Genomic DNA, 25242 nt, shown 5'->3' with positions numbered 1-25242 from the left:
CAATCGTGCTGCCGGGGGGGGGGGGGGGGGGCCTCTGTAAAAAGCTGCCACTCAGAAAGCCCTAATATTGATTCCTTCCCCTTTCACGGCTTTTAAGAAAACAATCCTGTGCTAAGAACCCATAATCAATTTCTCTAGACTTGGCTAACATGAAACAGTATCTAAATTACAATGTATTTTTTCAAATTAAATAAAAACCATAGCAGATATAAGAAACCCATCTGTTATCCTGCCTTTCATTCTAGGGCAAGCATTTTTTTTTTTTTTTTTTGTAAAGGAAAGTCAGTTGAACGAATTTGATAATTATTAAATACTGATTAAACATCAGGAACTAAGAGTCTTTTAGCAGGTGACACTAACTTAAAGATTAAAGGGAAATCTGTCTTCATTTGAGTTCTAGCATTTCCCAATTCTTTATTTGCAAGACAATATATGCTGTTTTCCCTATGCCTATTCTTAGAGAAAACTATCAATTTTAAGCCTGTGTTTATAGACAGTCATGATTCCAAAGCGGTCACATCCTGACTGAACTTCCAAATACCAGAATATTTCAAGTCTTCTCCCAGGAATAATGGTAGATCTATTATTCTGTCAAATCTGCCTTTCCACATTAGGCCTCTTAGAAACTCAAATATTCCAAAAAATGAAAAGTCAATGTTTAAAACTATAATGTGCAGATAGGACAACTTGGCATTTCATTTAAAAATTATATTAAAAATTCTCAACAGCCAATTTCTAGATTAGACATTAAGGAAAAGCACAGTTTAATGTAACGTCCTGTTATCTGTACTTCTGTTTAGAAGGAAAAAAAAACCCAGACTTTATTAAAACGCCTTACATAAAATGAATACAGAACTGGAATCCAAGCAGACAGCCCGTAACACTGTGTCAGCGTGGCACTTACCACGTGAATGAAATGAGATCTGGTCAAATCCAAAGAGCTGGCAATAAAGCCAAAAAAACAAGAAAACTTAGCTGCCCTTTGCTTTGCTCCCAAGGAAGTATAATTTTAATTTCAAGGGAGTGAACCATGATTCTGTGGTAAGTATCTGATCTTCATTCAGGTTTCCTGTTCCCAGCATCCAACGACCACAGGGGTTTACTGAAGGGATGGGTATACGCTTTGCAAATTTATTAGTTGAGAAGTTTACCTCCCTCTCCACACCCACCCCAACCCTTCAAATTAGAGAGGACCCCCGCTTTTTCACCAAACTAAATAAGCAAGAGCTGAGGGTTCTGTAAAACTCCTTAACACTGGCTGATCAAGGGCCTAAACCTTTGTCAAGCCATACCTCCCAGGCCTTCCACACAAGGAGGGTCTCACAGCTTCACTGGCCTGGGCAGCCTTTTTATCCCCCGTCTGTTATTTAGAGCAACTTTCCTCCAGCAAACAAATCTCTGGCCTTCCTCTCCTCCATTGTAAAACCACTGCAGCACAAAACACTCAGACATTAAATAGAAACCAGAATTAGAGTCAGTCTCCTGGTCAGCTAATGCCAATCCCATCCTTTTATTTGGATGCCCTAGATTAGGGCTATCTGATGAAATTTACTACGGTTAACAGAAATGTTCTATACATGCCTTGTCCAAAATGGTAGCCACTAGCCACACATGGCTATCAGGCAGTGGGAACATGGCTAGTGCAACAGAGGCACTGAGTGTTTTATTTTATTTACTTTTAATCGATTTAAATTCAAATAGCCACATGTGGCTAATGGCTACCATATTGGAGAGTGCAGTTCTAGACAGAATTTTTAAACTGCTGTTGGAAGCCATCTACTGCTGCCAGGCTAAGCCACTGAGGGACAAGTGCTCTCCTTAAATAATCACTGCACATTGGGAGAAACCAGGGGCCTAACAACATAATTGCCTTTTCCATCACGACTCTCCCTGGGCACTATACACCTGTCAGAAGAATTAAGGATTCTCTCTAACTAGGCCATTTAATGACTATTTATCAAATACCTACTATGCACTGAAATGTGTTACCATTTGTTTAAAAATAGAACATCAAGGCTTGTGAATGGATAAACAAAATATGGTCCAGCCCAACAATGAAATGAGTTCTGAAGCCACTAAAAGACATGGAGGAAACTTCCATGCAGAACTTCCATTCTTCTAAGGGAAAGAAGCCAATGTGAAAGGGCTACATACTACAAGATTTCAACTATAGGACATTCCGGAAAAGGCAAAACTATGGAAACAGTAAAATGACCAGGAGTTGCCAGAGAAGGAGGGAGGAAACACAGGGGATTTTTAGGGCAGTGAACCTATCCTGTATGAATGTAGACACATGATGCCCTTATGTATTTGTCAAAACCCACAGAACTGTACGACACAAAGTGTGAACTTTAGCATAAACTGTGGACTATAGCTAACAATAACGTACCAACACCAGCTCCATGATGACTGCATACACAAAGGTACCCAATAATAAGGTAAAAGGGAAGGCTGGAGGAGTCTGTGCACCAAAATTATTCTACAAATTTTAAAGAGTCCTCCCCTGCCCCCTCCCCCTAAATAAGAAAGTCTATTAATTATCATGAAGTCCCTATCCCTGGAGAACTCCTGAAGCCTGCCCAAATATTCTGCCCGGAGCTAAGCCTCCTGCTAGAGTGACAACAGGTTTTTGGCAAACCAGCACACAAGAGATGGCTCCTAGTTGCTAACAATGTGTGTACCTGGCTGCCTCACCCCCATGGCATCAAACTCAATTAGCTTCACCAAACAAATGAGACATTCCCAGATTTCTAGAAGTTATAAGGCCCATTCACAGTAGTGACAGTGTTATGAATTCATTCCCATTCGTCCATTCTTGCCATCCAGCAAGGAAGCAAACTGCCAAGAACAGGTGGCCAAGTGCAGTCTTCTCCTGGGAGGATGGCTTGTTTGTGTTCATGTATTAAATCATGAGCTGCACCATTTCCCCCCTGCCCAACTTCGTGGTCAAAATCATTGGGGATTCTCTGATGCATTAATAAATTGCAGGGGATAAAAACTCCAATGCATTCTGGTTTAAAAGCAAGAACTGAAAGAGACATACTTAGGGCAACTGGGGAAATCTGAATCCAGACTGGCTATTAGAAAATAGCCTAGACTCATCATTAACTTTCCTAGAGAAAATACTGTCCTTAAAGGGGTGAATGCTGAAGTATTCAGGGGTGAAGTATCCAGATGACTAACATTTGCTATCAACAGCACGACTCAGAAAAATCTCTATATAAAAGAGAGTTTAGCAAATGCGGTAAAATACTACCAATTATTGAATGTAGGTGGAAGAGACTGTCCTACTCTTTCAAGTCTTCTGTGTGTTTTAGAATTTTCGTAATGAAAAAGTTGGGGAGGAGAGGGAATGCTAATTGAAAAAACTTCCAGGGGACACTAAGGCTGATCACAAGACAAACAGTTCTCCACTAATGGGACAAGAAAACGTGCTTTTCATGCCAGACGGAAGAGTGAGCTGAACTTGACTGAAAATTAAACCAGCCTGTTTTTAGGTGGTTTAAACTACCCGGATCCACAAAAGACTGCACGGGAAGGGAGACAGGTGATCAGACGGTCTTCTAGAAGAAAAGGCAGCTATGAACTTGAAAGATAAACTACAGTTCCAAAGGGAAAGGGTTTCCACCTTTGAAGATATACGAGTAAGGGGAGAAAACAAAACCAATCAAGGTAAGGGACTTACCAGAACAGCATGTACAGCTAGACTCTTAGGTGATCCTTCACTGGACAAATAAGCATCTGACACACAGAGATGGGAACAGACCATTTTTACGTGTAAGGATTTAATGGAATTCATTCAAGAAACAGGATTGGAGGTATAAATTACAGGCTGTGAGTAACTCAGATATTACCACCAGGAAAACAAAATTCTGCCTCTTGAGCATGTGAATAACAGGAAAGTCGCTGAACAGTTGTGTCGTGTCAGAAGAACAGAATTCAGAACTTCCTTCCTATCTCCATTCTCATCAGCCCCTTATTAATCAAACAAGAAATTGGTGGTAGCACCAAACACTAAATGATTAATGTATTACATACTTATATATTAAAAGGGCTCCTTGAAAATTCAAGCCATACACTCCTGATTTGTGTACTTTTCTGATTATGTTCTACTTCAGTAGATACTACATAAAGGGAGCAACAAACATAAAGGGAGCAACCAGAGTCTTACAAAACCCTCTTCCCTGGTCACAGCATTCTCTGTGACACAGGTTTGCAGGTACATACATTTACAAGACACAAAGCCAAGGTCACGTGGCTTTTTTTCCAGGCACACCTATAATCTGAGCACTAAAGTCAGATACATCAACACTCACCCAGGAAACATATTTAGCAGGCTTATGGGAGCAAAGCAAATCCCCAGGTTTGGATTTCGAGTTGTTTAGAACATACATGTAATGCAATAATTTTCCCATGGTTCTTGAGTTTCCCCAAGAAGTAAAGCGTAACGTAGAGATGGGAGGTGTTAAATGTCTTTCTCACAGAACAACAGTAAGACCAGACTAGTGCCTCAAAACCTTCCACAGAAAGCTGTCAGATGACTAGAGACAGGTGTGGTTCCTAGCACAACAGGATAGGACCCTAACAGCCTGTGTGGACAGTAGGTCAGGCTTTGCTACTTTTCAGCTATCAGAGCTTTTGTACCCGGTAACCACAGATAACCACTCTTAGCTGGATGTTGCTTGGGGGAAAGACGATTGCTTTTGCATGAGGTATTTAGGGGCCATTATGGTTTAAATTTTGAATAGCCACATGGCAACTCTGGATAAATCCCTGATGGGACAGTTACTGCTGATAAGGCAAAGTGTGGTGACAGTGATCTCGTTTCTCTTCACCTCAAGTTCCTGAGTGCACACTCCACATCTCCTGGTGGCTCAGCCACCAACCCAGAGTCTTCCCCTGAAGACCCAGACTGTGTCTACCCTAGCCAACCCTCCAGAGAGGCTACAGACTTGAGACGCGGGGCCCATGAGGCTAAAGATGCTGACCACTCTGTATCTACTTAAGCCAAGAGTTAACTCATTCACTTCCTGAACCCCTACTATGTGCAGGGTGCTGTGCCGGGTGCTGAGACCACAGAGCTAAAGGCGAGTTGGTCTAGCTAGGCAGAAGGGAGGAGGTGCGGAGGGAATGAGGAAGACAGGAGAAACAGGCACAGGAAACACTGGCATTTAAGAGTCCAAGACAGGATGGAGAACCCAGGGGAGTCCCAGGCCTGCACCACGGAGGGGAGAGTATGTGTGCTGGAACAGAAATGATAGTGTGAGAAGAGGCTGTAGAAAGGGTTGATCATGGAGGGCCTTTGGGAGCAACTAGGGGATTTCCATTTATTCTGTAAGGGAAATGAGGGACTTCAAGGAGAAGTTTAAATCTGTGCTTTTGGAAAGATCTGCCTGGTGTATTGTAGACAATGCACCGGAGGGCCTGGATTGCAGTCAGGGTGATGAGTTTGATTACGGCAATAATTAGGGAAGAAATCTAAGGCAGACGGACTGCAAAGGAGAGGATGAAGTCAACAGTATTAATGTGGATAAAATCTACAGGGTCTCCAAACTGGCAGAATAAGTGAGAGGACATAAGTGAGAGGACGTAAGGTTGGGTTTTTTTCTTTTTATGACAACAATAGCTGTTGTCCTTATAGGAGTATTTGTGTGTTGATAAGACCCCAAAATACTCTCTATAGCCAGCAAGGCAGGACAATCACATTATCCCCATTTTACAGCTCCCTGAGCCTTGGGGATCACATGGTTTGCCCACCATCACCCACATAAGTAAGTCTGAGAAGAACACCCAGGTTTCTGATTTGGGCCCCCAACTAAGGGTAGGTCCTTCACGGACTCAGGCATGTAGGAAGAGGCAGGGGTGTGGTCAGACGTTAAGTTGTGTTTGAGACATGAGACATTTGGAGAATGAGCAAGGAGGATGTGCCAGTAGGGGTTACTAAAGTAAGAACTGGAAAGGATACTTGAGAGATGATAGTTTTCTCCTCTTTTGTTGAATGACTGGGTTCATGTAGCCCTTTGGCCATGTGCCGGCAAGTTCGGCAACGTGGTAGCAGCGGGGAGGTGGAAGAGAATCCATGTGGACTGAAACTCTGAAGACAAGTCTCCTTGTGGGTTAAAGGAGAAAATAATCAAGCCACCAGTGCCGGGGTTTCACGGGAAGACCAAGGAGATGCACTCTGTGAAACGGCCAGTGTAAGCTGACAAATAAAAACCCAACACAAATGATTATTTATGTTTGTGTAGACGCATTCGCTCTTTTGGGAAGGTCAGGTGCCGTGTTAAAAAAGCCACTGACTGCTCCCCAAACACAAGCCACCTGCAGGAAGGTCACACAGCTTTGTTAGTCAGTGTCACAGCTAAGCCAGTGGTCACAACGATGCGGCAAACCTTCGCTAGAGCAAAACCAAAGAAAAACAAACGAAGCTGATCAGGGCTGAGAAATAAATCAAGAAAGGATTTGTAGGCTTTGTAATTAAGTCTTAACCTCACTCCATCTCCATAAAAACCTCTCGGAATAAGGAGTTCTTCATGAGATTAGGAAGTGTTGAATTAATTAATGACTTCTGTTAATTGACCTTTTGATGGTAAACAGGTAACAGTAATCCCACAGAAATGGAACACAATACACGCAGAGCTGAAAAATCCAGAGGGATTTCTGGTTTGTGGCTCAGATATCAATAATTACACAATAAAGGGACAGAACATACCTCTACTAGTTTTAGAAAATCAGCCCACATAGCACCTAGGCTCTCGGGAAATGAGAGGTCTAGTCATCTCAGGGGAGCACAAAGTATCCACTCAACTTTTAAACTCCAAACAGCCTTGGGAAACCACAGTCATGACCTCTCCTCCTCATGCCACCTGAGATGCCCAGAGCCACTAGGACCGTTTCACTGAGGAGTTCAAATAGGACACAGAACTCCTCCACCAAAGAACAGAGCACAAGGTGATAAATCATCATCACTGGCTGGACTCACTCCCCAGCAGGTGGCCAGAGATGTTTCAAAGCCCAGAAAACGTTTCCATGAAAGATTTTAGGCATTAACCACCTTCCCCTTTAATATGAACAAACATTTTCCACCAGGGGCTCTGGAGTCAAGGACTATTAAGAAAAAGATTCATTCTGCAGCACTTCCAATGGGGTCACCTCTCATTGTCTCAGGGCCCCTGCTCGGGAAAAGGCAGTAATAACACACAATGAGGCTGGCAAGCTGGACCCGGGAAACAGAACACGGCCTCAAGACTACCTGAGCCAGCACTGATGGCCTTTAATGCAAGGACAACCCCCAACTTACCTTCCTAATGACCCTCCCCCTACTGAGAATGCTAACCCTTCCATTTGTCCTGAGCCAAAACCTTTCCAGAAGAAAAAGTCTACCTGTGCAATAATAAATGCCGCCGTGACCTGACAGAGACAAGATCCAAACGTGCTAACAACACTATTATCTCTCCCTCTGGGTTCCAAATAACCACCAAGCTGACAAAGAGGGAGGTTTATGAGATAGGAAATGTTCAAGGTAGTACAAGATTTTTTATTATTTTTGACAGTTTTAGTTTGTGGTCAGCTAGGTTTTCTTCTGTTTCAACACAGATTTGTTGCCAGGCATGGTGATCCACAAGCCAATGGGGTGGGGGTAGGGGGTGCTGTCTTCTGAACGCCTAGCAATGCAAAAATTATTAGAAAACAATAAAGTGTGTTCTTTGCTAGCAGACCAGGCATATGAAAGATCAAATCTCCAAACTACAAACACAATATCAGGTTTAATCAGATGAAATTGCCATTTTGTAGGTCAAAAACATCAGCAATTCTGTATGATTTAGTTTATACAGAATTTATGGGTTTTTTTTTTTTATTGCTTTGTTCTCAAGTTGAGCTGAAGTAGTATCCGAACGCTTCACCATGGCCTGTTAGACTGCATTATCTAGAACTCCCCACTTTCCATCCTTTTCTCACCCTATCTCCCCAAACATACAAACTTGTTCCCACCCCCAGGGCCTTTGCAGCATCTCATCTACCTAAAATTTCCCTCAAGCTTCTGTCTGCTCAATTCGTTCTCAGTTCAGAGGACTCATTTCTCTTTTTGAGGATATCCTCAAAAAAGCCTTTCCTGACCATCTTACCCATCCCTCTTTCCCAGCACAGTCTCATAAAAGTAAAACACAAGCCACATCTGGAATTTTGAGTTTTCTAGTAGTCCAATTTTAAGTTAAATTCATTTTTTGTTTTTAAGAATTGTGGTAACGCATACATGAATTTTACCATTTTCACGTTCACAATTCAGTAGCATTAAGTACATCCATATTGTTGGGTAACCATAACCACCATCCATCTCCGGGACCTTTTTCATCATCCCACACTGAAACTCTACCCATCAAACCATAACCCCCGGGCACCTGAGAACCACCATTCTGCCACCTGTCTCTAGCAATTTGACGATTCCTCCCATAAGTGAAATCATACAATATTTGTCTCCTTGTGCCTAGCTTACTTCACTTATTTCTTGTAAGTTTTATTTAATCTGATACATAAAAACTTAATTTAACACAACGTAAGAACTGAGAGATTTATAATTTTCTTTTCATACTAAGTCTTTGAATTCCAGTGTACTTTTTACACTTACAAAAGGCTTCAATATGGACTGGCCAAATTTCCAATGTTCAATGGACACGTGTGGCAGGCAAGTGGCTACCATAGTGGATAGCACTACGTAACAGGATATGTACCTACCGGGTTACTTTGTCTTTTTCACTTATCTTTCTCTATATGAAAAAAAAAATTTTTTAAATGTCTGTTTTCCTATGTCCCCTTAGCAGAATAGAAGTTCTTCAAGGGCAAGACCAGTGTCTGTGTGTATGTGTATGTTTTCCTTCTAAACCAAGCATAGATTAAATAGAATATAATCACATATATATTTCTAGACAAAGATCTTTGGAGCAGATTCTTCTGGAAATGGAAAGATTGGTCTCCAAAATACCACTGAGATCCTGTACTATCTGTGATAGAAACATCACCAGCGACTACTTAGTAATCATTCCCTTTAACAAGACGACTCAGTGGCAGCATGAGAGAAAGTGGGGAAGAGCCTGGAACCAGACTTGCCTGGCCCTGCCACCTCACCTACCAGCTGTGGGGCGTCTCTGAACCTCAGGTTCCTCATCTACAAAAGGGAAATGGTAGTAACCGTGCCCACCTAAGAGACCTGCCCATGAGCATTCGATCTGTTAATATTTGTAAAGTCCCTGGAACAGTGTCTGATGCATAGTAAGTGCTCTGTCTGTTAGGTCAATAAATCACACTAATATGTCTTGCTGTTGCCATTTTAGGAGTGACTTCACTGCTCCAGGCATCTCTCTTCTTCGAACAGTTCATCTACACAGCAATACCATGATTACTTTACCACAGGGGGCATGGGCTCACACACTCTCCTGCTTACAGCAGTAACAGCCCCAACGCCTCCAGAAGCCGGTCTAAATTCCCCTGCAGGGCAAGCCAGAGACAGACAGGAAGCCAGAAAGAGCCACATTCCAGATCCAAATGGTAAGGGTTGAGCCAGGCCCTGCACTTACAAGCTGAGTGACCTTGAGAACACATTCAACTTTCTGTGCCTCAGGTTCTTCATCCATAAAATGGAATGACAACACTTATTTTTCCAGTTTGTTAAAAATTAAATGAGTTAATACCTGCCAAGCACTTTTTACAGTGCCTGGCACATAGTAAACTATCAATAAATATCTATTATTACAGGGCCCTCCACAACTAGACTTCACCCTTAAGAGCTTCATTTTATTTAGCCAATATTTTAAGCACCTATTAAGTGCTGGGCGCTGGGTCAACACGGTTCTTCCATTCATGGGAACTTACAGTCAGGTAGGAGAGACAGGTAGGAGCCAGTTATAATCGAGGGGGTAGATGACGTGCCAAGGGTGACCCACTGTATGCTCTGACCCACAACAGGAGAACTTACCCCAGTCTTGGGGCAGAGGTCAGGGAAAGGGCTTCATGGAGGAAAGACTATCTGGCTGAGACTATAAGAAGGGGGAATGGGCATGAAAGAACATTCTACCACTCTTACCCAAGCACCAGCCACATGAAACTTCTCACCCTTTCGTGCTTACATAATGACTTTTCCCATTTCTCTTTATGCCTCTTACTTGTATTACACTGTGACTTATATCTGCCTACCCCAAAGACATGAATGCTTCCCCATGCCACCTGTTTCTCTACTGAGCACAGAAAATGTTCAATAATTGTCTACTGAATGAATTTGCTTTTCTCCTCCTTTCCCTTATGACTAAAGACCCACATTTTCAAAATGGTGACTTGAGCTATGGTGCTAGACCAGGGCTGTACGAACCAGCTCCTGGCTCCCGCAGACCCAGGCTCAACTCATAGCATCTGATCAGTTCACATTCTACAAACTTGCAGATACAAGAAAAGAGGGCTCCAATTCAGTCCCTGTGGAATTTATTTCCCATCTATGAACCGGGAACCGCAAGCACCAGTCCCACCTCCAGGTTTTCCCTTACGCAAGTCATTGAACTTTCTGACCCACATGTATTACCCACCCCTCCAGCCACCTTACCTGCCTAGCTAACACAGGCGGAGCTTCAGGGCTCTAACGCCAAGTACTAATCCAACCGTTTCAGCAACTGGACAATTGTTTAGGATCTCCAAGAGGTTCTGGTTATGTTTTAAAGGCCCATTATGAAAAACAAATTCATTCGAGCTGTTCCGCCTTTTGTTTAAAAACCAACTCTTTGGGCTGGCCAACAAGTTTATTCATTACAGTTAACATTTCATTTTCCACCCCCACAAGATGTATTCTTTCACCACAAGATGTGCCAGGACTAATTAAGAACTTCTGAGGAAGAGAGGAAAAACCCACATGCTTCGCTGCAGACAGAGGGTTTACCTGGCTCCTATCTCGATAACTCTGTAAGACAAAGCAAAGAAAACAGAGGCAACCCTAAGTTTAGAATAAGCTCCACTGGCATGTTAGATAAGAGTCAGTAATCATGCCTCTATAAGGAAGCAGTGGGAAAAACATGGACTTTCCAAAGTGCAGCAGACTTAGGTTCGAACAACTACACCACCTTATAGTTCCTTCTTCTAAAAAAGATTAGATTAGACCACCCATCCAGGAAATAACAGTGCCTAGCACACAGTAGGTGCTCAATAGATGTTATTCCCACTCCACTTCTCAGAATACAGTTGGGTAATGAGGCTTTTTGGTAAAAATAAGTTATCTATGACAACTAAATTATTCTTGTGAATACTCTTAAAGATGACAGAACATGCCAAAACTTAAGACTTTCATAAGACTCCATTTTCTCTTCAAAGTGCAATTGAGAAATAAGAATTCTTCCCGATCTTCTTGCTACCAGAATTCTGGGAAGTCAGACTTTGATGACATTCGATACAACGTATTATAGTCATGAGATCTTACTGAAACATTTTCAGTTGTGTAAACTTTAGAAAATAAATAAAGACACACTTAAACACACACACACACACACACACACACACACACACACACACACACACACACTTAGCCCTCCCAAAATATAAATGCTCACAGTGGGATTAAAGTATAAAAATTATGAACATGCTTCTCATATTGCAAGGTCAGAATGACTTAAGAAAAAAAAATAGAGACCACCAATCTCAGGGAAACTAAGCACAACCAGCTAAAACACTTTTTGGTATCGTATATATACTTGTTAGTTGTATCTCATATAAAAGTAGTGAGTACAATAGTTATTATAGGAACTTCTTTAGACAGGTAAAACATGCCCAATTAGAACCTGTTACGGGGGCACTTGGGTGGCTCAGCCGGTTGAGAGCGTCTGACTCCTGATTTTGGCTTAGGTCATAATCCCAGGGTCGTGGGATCTAGCCCCACACTCAAAGTAGAGCCTGCTTGAGATTCTCTCTCTCCCTCCCTCCCCTGCTGGCTCTCTCTCAACAGAAAAAAAAAAAAAAAAAGAATCTGTTAGTATTCACATTTCATTATTTTCCCAGAAATATTGTGAATAGAATTCTTGAAAACACTTTCACACAAATCCTTACCATTCTAACAAATTAGCTGCAGCCTTTGCTTCTGGAGCTACAATACCATTAACGGTTTCCTAACTCTACAGCATTAGGACAAATTAAACTCCCTTAAATAGTCAGGAAATATTTAAAGGCCATGAGAGAGTTTAAGTGTTTAAGTTCATTTACCAAAGTCAACTCCAATGTTCTTACACGAAATGTGTTTTTAAAGTAAAATTCCATATATTTTTAAGAGAAGAATCTAAGAAACCCACAATAAAAATTAGTCAATATAACAGTCAAAATAATATAACCATGATAATCATGATAAAACACCAGACATCTCCTTTTGCTGCTTTATGTCTGTGACACACGTTTATGTCATCCGGGGAAAGTGGGTGCTCACTGCACCCAGGTAAGGTAGACCAGGTAGTCAACATCATCAATGTCAAAAAGGATGTGAGTCGAGGGTCCTACTCAAGATGACACAGCTACTAAGTGGCATAAGGGGCAGAAAAGAAGACTGGGGCTCAGTTCTTGTGGTTGGGATGCCCACTGCATTTTCACTAACAGTATGACTCTTTTGTGGGGTAGCAACTCAGGCATTTCAACCGGTTGCAGAATTTCAACTCCAAAACTTCCAACTCATCGATTCCTCAATTATCCATCCCTAGGCCCCTCCTTCCCACCTGCAGGGGAAACACCATTACATTTCAAATGTCTACATTTTCTTCATAGCAGTTGGCCGTGTGGCCTTTCCAATCAGTTATTTCTAGCCCTTGTTGAAGAAAATGCAGTATTTCCCAATCTATGTGTGATGTAGGTATTACTGGGGTCAGGGAAAATTGAGACACAGCCACGAGGCACCACTCAACACTGTAGTCACAGAAGAGGCTGCTGCCAGGGTCACAGATGTTCAATTCTCTACCCTCGCCACCCTATTTCCCACTTTGTCTCTATCCTCATAGACAAGACCACATATGCATACACTTGTTGAGATTTATATATGTTATATTCTTACATATGTATATGTATCCAAAACTTACTAAACTAAGACTTAACATAAATTCACTTCTTCAGCACAGAAAAACAATGAAGATTTGATAATCCCACAAGACCCCAAGATCTCCTCTAAATCAAAACCTAAGTCAGATTCAAGGTGGTTTTGGGGGTCGGTATGATTTATCAGGACCTCACTGCTCTCACCTATAAAACAAGAGATTGGATTGGAACATCTCTAATAAAACTTTCATCTCTAGAAAAAAATGAAAACATTTTTTAAAAATTGAAAATTCACAAATGGCAAATATCGACTCACTTAACCAGACCAATATTAAATGGGCATCTCCTTTCTAAAACAAACTTCAGAAAAGAGGGCTTAGTGTATTCGTGCATAATATTCATATAATTTGCTCATATGGTATCTGTTCATAATGAACTATAACTAAAATACCTGATACATCTCATAACTTTAATGCACATGCTTAATGCATTACAATTTTCCTAAAAATTCCTTTCCTCAATGCATGACTTTAAAAGAATAAATAAATACGCCTGGGCAGAAAAGGATATCTTATTGTTAACTTATCAAAGTGTACGATGCAGAGTGAAGAAGGTACAGAGAATGAATTCAGATATGGCAACAGACAAGTAAGTCAGTGTTCCAAAGGACCACAAAATTCAACTCCAAAAACGAGGGGTGAGGTACTCTTCCCAAAGTGCTGGAAGGGCTAATTTCATCACTTAACTGCCAGCAATGGTAAAACTTGTAAGATGAACCACAGGGGGGAAAAAAAGGACGAATCTCAAGGTATTCCCTTGGGCAGTTTTATTTCACTTAGATATCAAAAGTCCAGATATATAAGGGAAATACCTTAGGTACGTTCACCAATCAGAAAGCACTCTTCCAGCTTTCACTTCAGAATCCTTCATGAAAGAAGCACTGTTAAGTTACAGGTCCTTTCCCTCTCTCTCTGAGGCTAGGCCATAGGCAACCAACACATGCAGTTCTGTGAGCAAGGGGCTGTAGTTGAGGCCAGGAGAATGCAACCCGAATGAGCACAGAAGTGAAAGCTCTTCTATGAGGTACTGATTACCTTCTAAGGAGTCCCAAATGCCCTACTCAAATCACATTCATGCTTGAACATGCCCTTGCAAAGTTAAAAACACGAAAGTGCCTCTAATAGCCCATAGGCCTAGGCAGGAGCCATGGACCTATGGCCACAGTGCCCTCCCGGCCCTCCTCTCCTAGCCCCACAGGGGGGTACAGGTGGCTTACATTTCCATTTTGAATGAGACAGGGAAATGATGCCTACATTTAACAATAAAACTACAACGTAAGCCTTCTCACCAGGACAACTGGGGACACCTGAGTCTTTAAAAAAAAAAGGTCATAATTACCAAGTCATCAAGCTACAACATGCTACAAGACTATGCCTAGGCTGGTCACAGAAGGAACCACCAAGATGCTGGCACAGGTTGGCTAAACCGCTTTTGAAACACAGCCCTGTAGTTTCGTAATTGGCAGTTGACTGGCTGTACGGCCCATTGGTCTGTAATGACAGAGTGTGGTCATCGGTGGCTCATGGATAAATATGGCAAGTATCCTCATCCAATATGTAGAGAGGAAACACAAGTATAACCCTTAATTTAACAATGCTTTTACAGGCAAAGGGCCTGTCAGCTGGCACAGATTAAGAGCTTGAAGTATATATATTTTTTTGAGCTCAAAAACATAATTTTAGCACTTTTGTACATAAACTCCAATTCACAGATCTGAATAACTAATGGCCTCCTTAGGAATTAAATTTATCCCCTAGCCTAAATGTATTAAGTATGAACTATAGTACTTCTACATCCAGCTTTTCAAAACTGCTTAGAACAGCGGTTCTCAAGATGCAAGGTAGGGTTACTGGACCACCAACATCAGCATCATACAGACACCTATTAGGACTTAATTCTCAGACCCCACCCTAGACCTGCTGAATCAAAATCTGGGGATGGGGCCCAGCCATCTATGTGGTCGTAAGCCTTCCATGTGGGCCCAATGCACACTAAAGTTTGAGGACCACTAGCTTAGAAGTCTGAGAACGAAGATATAAGAGTGAAAACACAGAAGATATTTACAGGAAATGGAAGGACTAAGAGAACACGAAGAGAACTTGGCTTAGTTAGGAAGCCAAGAGCATGAGGGCGGGGGGTGGGGGGCACTAGAAAAGATGAAGGTTGCTGAAAGCCAGGAGACTGAGTGCCAGCCTGCGAAGCCCAAACTTTAACTGGAAATTTTGAGCTCTTGAAAATTTGGGGAGCAAGAAAGAGACCCTAGAAGGTTGGGTTTGGCAGGCCAGATGGAAGACTGTCAAGAAGGCTAATCTAGAGCAAGGCAACAGAATATGGCCAAGGGAGAGATTTATATAATGTCAGCAGTGGAAACTCCAATACGACTTGGCAACAGAGACCTCTTGCTGATACCATTTACAGACACAGCAATGGAAATTAAGTTTGGGAGAAGACGGGCAGATTTTTGCATTTGGTATTTGAGGTACCCACAGGGTGTCCAAGGGAAAATGTCCATCAGGTGGCTGGAATGGTGCGAGAGAAAAGAACACAGAGCCAGAAAAACAAATTGGGGTGACAGGTGTGAAAACGATGGTCTGAAGCCACAAAGTTAAGTGTTATTACCGGGGAGAAATATAAAGAAAGCAAGGAATGGAACTCTACTGTGAACATGTCCCCTCTCCCAGTCACTAACACATCACTAAATTAACCTTGGCCTCTACAGGAGAACTATCCAAGTCCCCCACTGGGAAAGAGGGAATTTAGGTTAGCCTACAGCTAAGGAAAGAGAAATGGGGTAATTTAAGCACAAAAGCTCTGCTTGAAAACATCCCTAATTTTATTGTAGGTTTCACTAGAAGGAAGAATTGAAGGTGAGGATTACCAATTATATTTGTTTCAATGGAATCCCTGGTTCCAGTGGTTACACAAAATTTTGCTCTAATTATCTTATCAGTTAGAATGAGTATGTTAGGGCCGAGGAGCCTGCAGAAGAGGAGGAGGTGAGGACTGGACTCACCGTTATTCCAGTAATGCAGACCCTCTCCCTTTCACTCTGAAAACAAGGACTCCTTTTCTCAAACTTGCAGAGCTACTGACACCCACAGGGAGTGCCCTCCATGCCAGCCTCCTACCATCCAGGCTCCCCAGGCAGACCATCACCTTCAGAAACCCTGCCAAGGGCAAGCAAAGCAGCAGCCCCACTGGAGATGCCACCTCTGTCCGGTTGGTAACCTTTACATCACGAAAAGGCTGCGGCCCAGGCATGAACCCACATAAACACAGTCAACCAATCTTTGAGAAAGGACTAAAGGCAATATAATGGAGAAAAAAGTAGTCTTTTTGACAAATGGTGCTGGAACAGCTGGACACCCACTTGCAAAAAAACAAAAACAAAAACAAAAACCCCCAAAACAAAACAAAACACCAACAAAACAAGTCCAGATAGACTTTACACCCTTTATAAAAATTAACTCAAAATGGATCAAAGACCTAGGGGCACCTGAGTGGCTCAGTCAGTTAAATGCCTGACTCTGGATTTCAGTTCAGGTTACAATCTCAGAGTTCGTGAGTTCAAGCCCCCCAAGTCGGGCTCTTAGCTGACAGTGTGGAGCCTGCTTGGGATTCTCTGTCTCCCTCTCTCTGTCCCTTCCCTGCTCGCACCCTATCTCTCACTCTCAAAAATAAACAAACGTTAAAAAAAAAAATGGATCGGGGTGGCTACGTGCCTCAGTCGGTTAAGCTTCCAACTCTTGATTTTGGCTCAGGTCATGATCTCAAAGTCATGAGATCAAGTTCCACATCAGGCTCTGTGCTCGTTCTCCCTTTCTCTCAATAAATAAGTAAACTTTTTTTTTTTTAAATGGATCACAGACCTAAATGTAAAACACAAAACTATAAAACTCCTAGAAAATAACATTGGACAATATCTAAATGACCTTGGGTATGACAATGACATCTTATTTTTAATGTTATTTAAGCATAGTAGACACACAATTTGTATCAGTTTTAGGTATACAACATAGTGATTTGACACATCTATAATGTTATGCCATGCTCACCTCAAGTGTAGCTACTGTCTGTCACCATGCAATGCCATTACAATATCACGGACGGTAGTCCCTATGCTGTGCTTAATTCCTGTGACTCAGTCATTCCACAACCGAAAGCTTCAGCCTCTCCCCTTCACCCATTTTGCCCAACCCTCCGTCCCCCTTCCTTCTGACAACCATCAGTTTGTTCTCTGTACTTATAGGTCTGATTCTGTTTTTTGTTTATTCATTTGTTTTGTTTTTTTTAGATTCCACACAAGCGAACTCATATGGTCTATGATGATGACTTTTTAGATGCAACACTAAAAGCAGGATCCACTGCTTAGGAATAACTGATAAGATAGACTTCATTAAAATTAAAAACTTCTGCTCTGCAAAAGACACTGCCAGGAAAATGAGAAAACAAACCACATACTGAAAGAAAATATTTGCAGAAGACAGATCTGATAAAGGACTGTTCTCTCAAGGCTGTGCAGCAGGTGGGATCTTCCTTCTTATTTGACAGGGGCCACCTGGCCACTCTTCGTTTGGCTTTCACCCCACCTTTTCTCCCTGTCCCAAACCTCTGAGATCTGTTCTTAGTTTGATCCTTTTACCACGGGTGCCCAAACAACTTCCCATAACAGTGCATTTCAAATTAAGGAAAGTAAGCAGGAAACCAGAACTGGTAAGGAAGAAATCTGCTTTGTAGACACGGTAAGAACTTCTCTATTAAATCTATTGAGAAGGGGCGCCTGGGTGGCTCAGTCAGTTGAGCATCTGACTTTGGCTCAGGTCATGATCTCACAGTTGGTCAGTTTGAGCCCCACATCAGGCTCTGTGCTGACAGCTCAGAGCATGAAGCCTGCTTCAGATTCAAGGTCTCCCCCTCTCTCTGCCCTTCCCCTGCTTGTGCTCAGTCTCTCTGCCTCTCAAAAATGAATAAATGTTAAAAAAAAAAAAACACTTAAAAAAAGAATCCATTGAGGGATGCTGCACCATCGGGCCATTTAACAGGTATGAGATAAACAGCAGTGTTATCGAGTGGCCTGTGAGTAACAGCCATCTGGAGAATCAACTCAATCAAGGCCATCCCACTCACCTTGTAAGTGAGGCTGTTGTGAATTCCCACTTCCCACTGGTCCTTTCGGAATGCGATGCTAGTTTATACAAGGGTTCTAAAATGTGCAGGCTGGAGGGGCATTACTTGCAATATGAAAGATACTCTGGTTGCTTATTCTTCCTCTTGCCAGCTCTTCCAGAGATTACTTCTCAATGTGAGATGTAGGTGCATTTCTGTGCCTAGATCAGTATCCACCTTGCTTGGCCAAACACACGTACACTTTTACATGGATGTTATGAACTGGACAGTAAACACACTTCTGGCTGATGGCTGTGTTTTCCTGTCGATGTGCCGGACTGCTCGCTCCAGCTCTGAAGCACCATTTTATCTCTCTTTTAAAAGACCAAGGGTCCTTAACCTGGTAGGTAGGGAGTGTAGGGATGGTTTTAAGGGATCCACGAACCTCCTGATTTTTTAAAAATAAAATCAAGTGTGCGTGCATAGCTTTCATCAGATTCTCCAAGGGGCTTGTGATCCAAAAATAGTTTAAGTACTACCATCCTGGGTTATACCTGGAAACACAAATACGTCTTCCATCCTGAAAGTCAAACCCTGAAGTCACAGGAACAACAACAAAAAATCTACCCCGTCACATCCAAACATTTGTTATGCATTCTATTATGTCCCACCAACTATTTTAAAGGATTAATATTTGATACCCTTTAATAATTCAGTGGAACAATTAACTGTGGAGCAATTAACTCCTGTAGCACTTCACAAAACACACCTACATAAATATCCTTTAGTCTTCACCAGTTGGGAAGTAGATATTATCCACATTTTAAAGAGATGCAAGCAGACTTCACAAAGTTAAGAAATTTTCTCAAGGTCACAGAACTAGTAAAGTGGGGTTTGAACCTAGGTTGCCTGATGCCAAAGTCCGTGGTAACATTTGGTATACTGGTTAAAAAAAAAAAAAATCAAGTGGACTATAGAAACAGAAATTTTATTAGTGGTTGCCCAGAGCTAGAGGGGTTGGGGGAAAGGAGGTGAAAACTGCAGGGTGGGGTGTGGGGGGCAGCGACTGCTAATGGATACAGGGATTTGGGAGGGGTGGGGAAGGGAACTTTGATGGAAAAATTCTAGAATTAGATCGTGGTGATGGCTGCATAGCTCTGAATATATTAAAAACCACTGAGTTGTATACTTTTTGAATGGCGAGATTGTATGGTATGTGAATTATATCTCAAAGAGGCTGTTAAACCAACTGAAAATTGAGGGGGGGGAATGAATGATACTTTGTCATCTTTAAGATCAAAATTAATACCAACTCAAAAACTCACATCTGGTCCTATGTGAAGCTATAAAGGCTTCATATAAGTCCAGGTGCTTTGTTTCCCCAAGTATTTGATTCATTTCACACTGGAAAGTTTGGTAATAACTGGAAGAGAAAAGTTGGCTTAGTAATCCTGGACTAGAGCCAACGTGGTAAGAATTCAGCTGAAGAACTCTCGAGTTTCATCAATCTGCCTTCCTATAAAACAGGGATGATTGCACTGCTTATTTGCACTCTAACTTAGAGAAGTATGAACCATGGTTTCATTCTCCACTTCTCTCTTCAGAGATCTTCAATAGCCTCTTATTACTTATCTTATTAAATCCCAAACCCCCTCCCTGGCCCCATACTCCACCTCATTTCCCACCTTCTACCAACAACTCCACAAGGTGGTCACCCACGCTCACTGTCCACACTCAACTGCATCTCCAAGTGAACAGAGATTCTCCAGCAGTCCCTTCCTTTCTCCCGTCTAGCTGTCAAAATCCTAGATCCCTTAAGCCCCACCTCAGATTTCCCCTCCTCCTTGGCCATTCAGCCTTGACTCCCCTTCTCCTGTCATCATATCCCACCTGGTCCCCACTGGCTCTTGTGTCAAATGATGCAACCTTGTTTCCACGGTTATTCCTTGGGGAGACCCCACATAGCAGCAGTTACCCCCAGACTGAGCATGAAGTAGATAACTTTAGCCATTAGACTACCATGAGGAGATTTAACTCCGCAGTTCCAAGAAGTCATGGAGAAACAGTCTAAAAAATAAACCAGTTCCTCCACTAGCAATTCATAAAATACTCTGGACGTTGCCTTTATATGGGACTTCGAAGATAATGAATGCACTGATTTCAGAGTTTTCCACTGAAGTGCTTGACTAATTTATATCACTTAGTTATTCACACAGTAAGAAGTTTCATTAGATTTGTGGAAATGCTTCAAAAATGGGTATTTGGTTTACATGGACTTATCCCATTGAAAAATTACATTCAGTCATTCAGTCACTAAATATTTCAGAGCACCCACTAAGTGTCAGGAACGTTCGTCAACAAACCCTAAGCCCATCTCAGGAGATAAAATCCAGAAATTCTTTGTCATGTTTACTTTGAAAAGAACTCTTCCACACACGTCAAGGGTGTAGGTGAAGACCACGGCCAACACAAGCATTCACAGAGGCAACAATACCTACCCACTGAAGGCCCGTCAGTTGTCTGCCACAAGACCATCAGCCATCTCTTTAGCCTAAGCATTGTTCCTACTTACCCAACTCTTGAGCTGGAATTGCAGATTCCCTTCTCCCTTCCCAAGAACCAGGGCCAATCTAGTTATTTTCCTCTCAACCCCATCTCCACCCACCAGAAAAGCAGCATGTCTGAACCCTAGCAAACCATTTCTAAATGACACACAGCTCTACCCTACACTTATAATCTCTTCAACCGCCAAAAACAGAATGGTCCCTTCTCTCAGACGGGTTTCATGCAATTAGAACTGCTCTAACTACTCATGCATACCAATTACGGGCTTTATTTACAAAGTACACTGAGTGTTGAAAAAGTTTAGACATGCCCTGACATCTATCCTCAGGATCAGTTTAATGTACTTGTATTCTTCCTGTACTTATGTATCTTCTTTAAAAAAAAAGAATCCAGCCTGGCATTTCAGGACCTTCCTACTACACAACACAGGTATCATGTTCTTGGGTTTGGGGCAAGTATCAAACAGATAAAAATACCATGCAGCAAGAAACAGCACCGTTCTTCTATGAAGACACCAACTGACCAGACACATGGCAAAACCGATACTAAAATAATCCTAAAATTGCTTAAAAGTGTGTGTGCACGGGGGTGGGGGGGATTGCATAACCAAACAGGAAGGAGCATTTTTCTTTTAAACATAATAAAATGTCTTACCACAGCTGGTTTATATATAGTTAACTTCTCAAATCAGCCCCAAAGAAGAGAACGTAATGGCGAGAAATCGGAAATAACATTATAAAAATAACCCACATCATAAGCTTTCTAGTTCAAGTAGTATGTCCACGCATGTCACCTAATCACATTTGAATATATGTGTATGACAGTCTGAGAATTCACTCCAAACAAACTATATTTTAACAAGCAAGCCCAGGAGGAAGTTGAGAGGTCTAGCTTTTACTAGGTTTGACGATTTATTGTAGCTCAACCTGGAAATATACTATTCTTAGACCAAGAGAAAATTTATACTATCTCAAACCTTTCTTTGCAGCAAAGAAGTATGCGGATTTGTACGGATGCCTCAACTTGTAGGTCAATAAAGGGAGTTTGAAAGATGAACAAAGGAAGGTGACTGGTGCAGAAAATGCTATTAAATCTGAAGAGTAAGTTTTGTCCAGAGTAACTGAGAAGTGGCCTCATTCCTGAAAATTTCTAAGACCGGAAAGCATTATACACCAAAGAGAACAACTTTAAATCTAGCCCACTTTATTAAACTCCACCAGTGACACACATTCACGTTTCAATGTTTATGCAGCTGCCCTAAATAAATACTAATATTTGTTATCTGTGTGCTTTTACCTGGGGGCTTCCAGTAACTAATTAAATCATCCTCGTTGCTCTGTAAACATGAAGCAACGCTAAGATGGAGAACCAAGAGCCACAGCACTTCACGCCCTGTCCCCCACTCAATAAATATCGGTTAAGTGACTGGTATTAGGACTCAGCAAAATAAAGGAGTTCTACTTTGGTCAAATCTGAGTGTTCTACCAGTTCCTCTTAATGGACATTAACGGAAGCTCACAGGCTCCCCATTATTCTAATGGCTTAAGAAAGGAGACAAAGTCTCTATCATTCATTCATCGGTCCATTCATCCAGACACGTGAGCCCTCTTATGTGCCAAGCACCGTGCCAGGGTTGAGAACAGAATAGGAGTGCACTGTAGATTTTTAAAACTAGAGTTTTGTTTTCCCCATGCGTCTGCATCCCTACCAATAGGATGCCGGTATCCTGGCTCAGGCGTCCAGTGAAGAGTGTGATGAGGCTGGTCCCTGCCACAAGTTCTCCTTCTTGCATTCCACTCTGACCCAGTGACATCCAAATGCACCAGTGAAATCTCCTCAAGCCTTTGCTTGTACGCTCTATCCTGAGTCCAACGAAGGCACTTGCCCAGGGGACCTCATTCTCTCCAGCTCCCCACCTGCTTGGCTGAGCTTGCTTCCTGGGCACTCACATGGCCCTCTGCATGGCACGTCTTGCCACCCCTTTCTAGGACCTGTGAGTGTAACAACTCCTTTAATTGCATCTGTGTCTCCGAGTAGAATTTCTGTAGTCACGTTGGAATGAATTCCATTTACAACACCGGTGCAAAACTGGACAAAGTCCCCATGCTTCTCAAGCTTGCTCTAATCAGGGAGGCAACCAAATGCCAGAAAAATAGCCCATAGAGGTAACTGCTTTCATGGAGAGAGGAGCGGAGTTAAGACCATGCAGAGTGGGGGTGGGGGGCTGGAGGGTTGGTCAAAAAAAACATTTGCAGAGGCCTGAAGGACAACCAGCCTTCAGTGGGGGAGGAAGGAAAGGGAGAAGGACGCGCAAGGAGAGAGAAGAGAGCTACAGGTAGACAGCCGCTTATGCAAACCACCCTTTGCCCCCTTCCGCCCCCCCCCCCCCCCCACTGGAGGAAGTGGAATCTGCAGGAGAAGCTCAGGAAAGCTGTCAGGCTGCCGCTGGCTACTGAATGGCGCGAGGGCAGGGTACACATGGGGTGGGGAGACGGGGACCAGTAGTGCCTTGAGGATACGTCTTTATCTTAGCATTAAAAAGAGGAAAATCAAAACCACAGAGCTTTGCAGGGCACATTAGAAAATGCACTGGATCCCAAATCAACCCAAGGCCCAAGTTTCAGTTCAAAAACAGGCTGGTGGCATTCAACCTGGCCTCTGTCCCATTCAGAGTGTCAGCTGAAGACACGAACACCCATATCCGAGCACCCCTGTGAGGAATGAACTAGGTAAAAGTATGTGAAACTGCTTTGTAAAGTATCTGGAAAATTAACAGCATTGTAAGATTAAAGATTATTTTTAATTAAGGGCTGGAACATAAACCACGATCTGCACAAAGTCTACTTTTTTCCTTTTAATTAGGAAACATGTGCCCAAAGATGATATCATTTTAAGAGTAATGCTCTCATATTTGTGCTTCAATGAAGGGAATGATATTCACAGAACTCGAGACTTTAATAAAGTTTGGATTTTAATCTGCATGATGACCCTTTACAAATGGAGGGCAGGCTGCTCAGATACTCCTATATATTATATTTCAATACACCAGAATCTTGTATCTTAAATAATCACCACGTAAAGCTCCTTAGGAAAAATATCCTGGGTAAAAATCCAGAATTGTGGGTAATCAATCAATTACCTCATTATACAGAGAGCTTGGAGCCAAACCAGACAGATTATGAATCTTTATATAAAATTGAACGCAAATAAGTTGAAAATACAAGTAGCTCTCATGGTCTGAAGGCAATATTCTAAAGTAGAGCAATAAAGCATAAAGAGAAGAATAGATTTGTGACTCTTTATGATGCACAAACGGTGTATTATCTACTCTGTTATTGGTGTGTGCAGTTCTTGCCTCCAAAAAAATACCAAGGGAAAAAAAAAAAGAGGAAGGTGCTTTAAAACTGATGTTGGTATAAGTGTTGCTTATCTCTACAACTTCCTACTACCCTTATCTCTTCTGAAAAGGAAGTTACTAAAGCAATCAAACTTGGCAAGAGTAATGACTCAAAACACAAACAAAAAACAAAAACAAAAGCAAGAACTAGGCAACTTATATATTAAAACATATACCTTCCAGTCATTTATAGTTACAATTGCTGGAGGTCTCTTCAATTTAAAAAATTTTTTAAATTTTTTTAAATTTTAAAAATTTTAAAATTTTAAAAATCAAAATAACCAAACCGTATACAATTTTATAAAAATGCATTCTCCTATACAACCTATATGGATACATATACTTATAGATTACTTATATCAAAATCAAATGCCTGTGATATTTTCTGAAATTCATCCTGGTTTATAGGGTTTGAGTCTATTTTCAAAGGATGCCTCACAAAACACATTTTTCTCCCAAATATTCATCAAATGAAACTTATTTTATGTTTTTTGGCAAATTCCCCCCTCAGTGTAAAAGCATTTTATAAAATCAGGCTGTCAGATGTCTGCATCATTTTAAAATCTGAAACTTGTAGTTTATACAACCCCCCCAAGATGAGAACTGGTTTCTCTTCATCAGCTATAAAAATAGCTAATCAAGAATTCCTGAAATACCTACAATTCCTTTTCATTCAATACCAGAAAACTCTTATAAGCTTAATGACTAGAGAAGCATTACTCCGTAACAAAGGCAAGATGCTTCAAGACTCCACAGGAATTTCATCATTCCAATTCTCTGAACACGGCAGGGAGGGGATACCATGCTCTATGAAAAGTTAACCAAATATACTAAACACCTGTAAAGTGTCTCTTCTAAAGAACAACAGAACCAAGAAAAAAAAAAAATGGAGAGGGTTCAAAAACAGTAGAACACTATTTTTAATCCCATTAGAATTCAGTGACAAAAACCTAAAACCTCCTTTGTCCTTTTCAGTCTTGAATGAAGAGGAAGACAGTCTGTAAGTGGAACTACTAGAAAAGTCTGTTCAAGAGAAACTTACGACTTGACAATGATACTGAATCCTAATAAAC

The 25242-nt window shown here is 41.7% G+C and overlaps 1 protein-coding gene and 1 long non-coding RNA gene across 3 annotated transcripts in view; one reads left to right on the top strand and one right to left on the bottom strand.

Annotated features, from left to right (window-relative positions):
• Window positions 1-25242, bottom strand: part of SDC2 (syndecan 2) — a 100353-nt gene that overhangs the window by 27157 nt on the left and 47954 nt on the right. The window lies entirely within an intron of this gene.
• On the top strand, window positions 17400-22067 carry LOC123383194. The gene is made up of 2 exons (XR_006592676.1): window positions 17400-17626; window positions 21761-22067. It is a non-coding gene; the product is annotated as an uncharacterized LOC123383194 (long non-coding RNA).

This window comes from Felis catus, chromosome F2, assembly GCF_018350175.1.
Source record: "Felis catus isolate Fca126 chromosome F2, F.catus_Fca126_mat1.0, whole genome shotgun sequence".
Classification (NCBI taxonomy): Eukaryota; Metazoa; Chordata; class Mammalia; order Carnivora; family Felidae; genus Felis; species Felis catus.
Note: the sequence above shows the minus strand (reverse complement) of the source record. Positions and strands in the feature narration are given on the sequence as shown.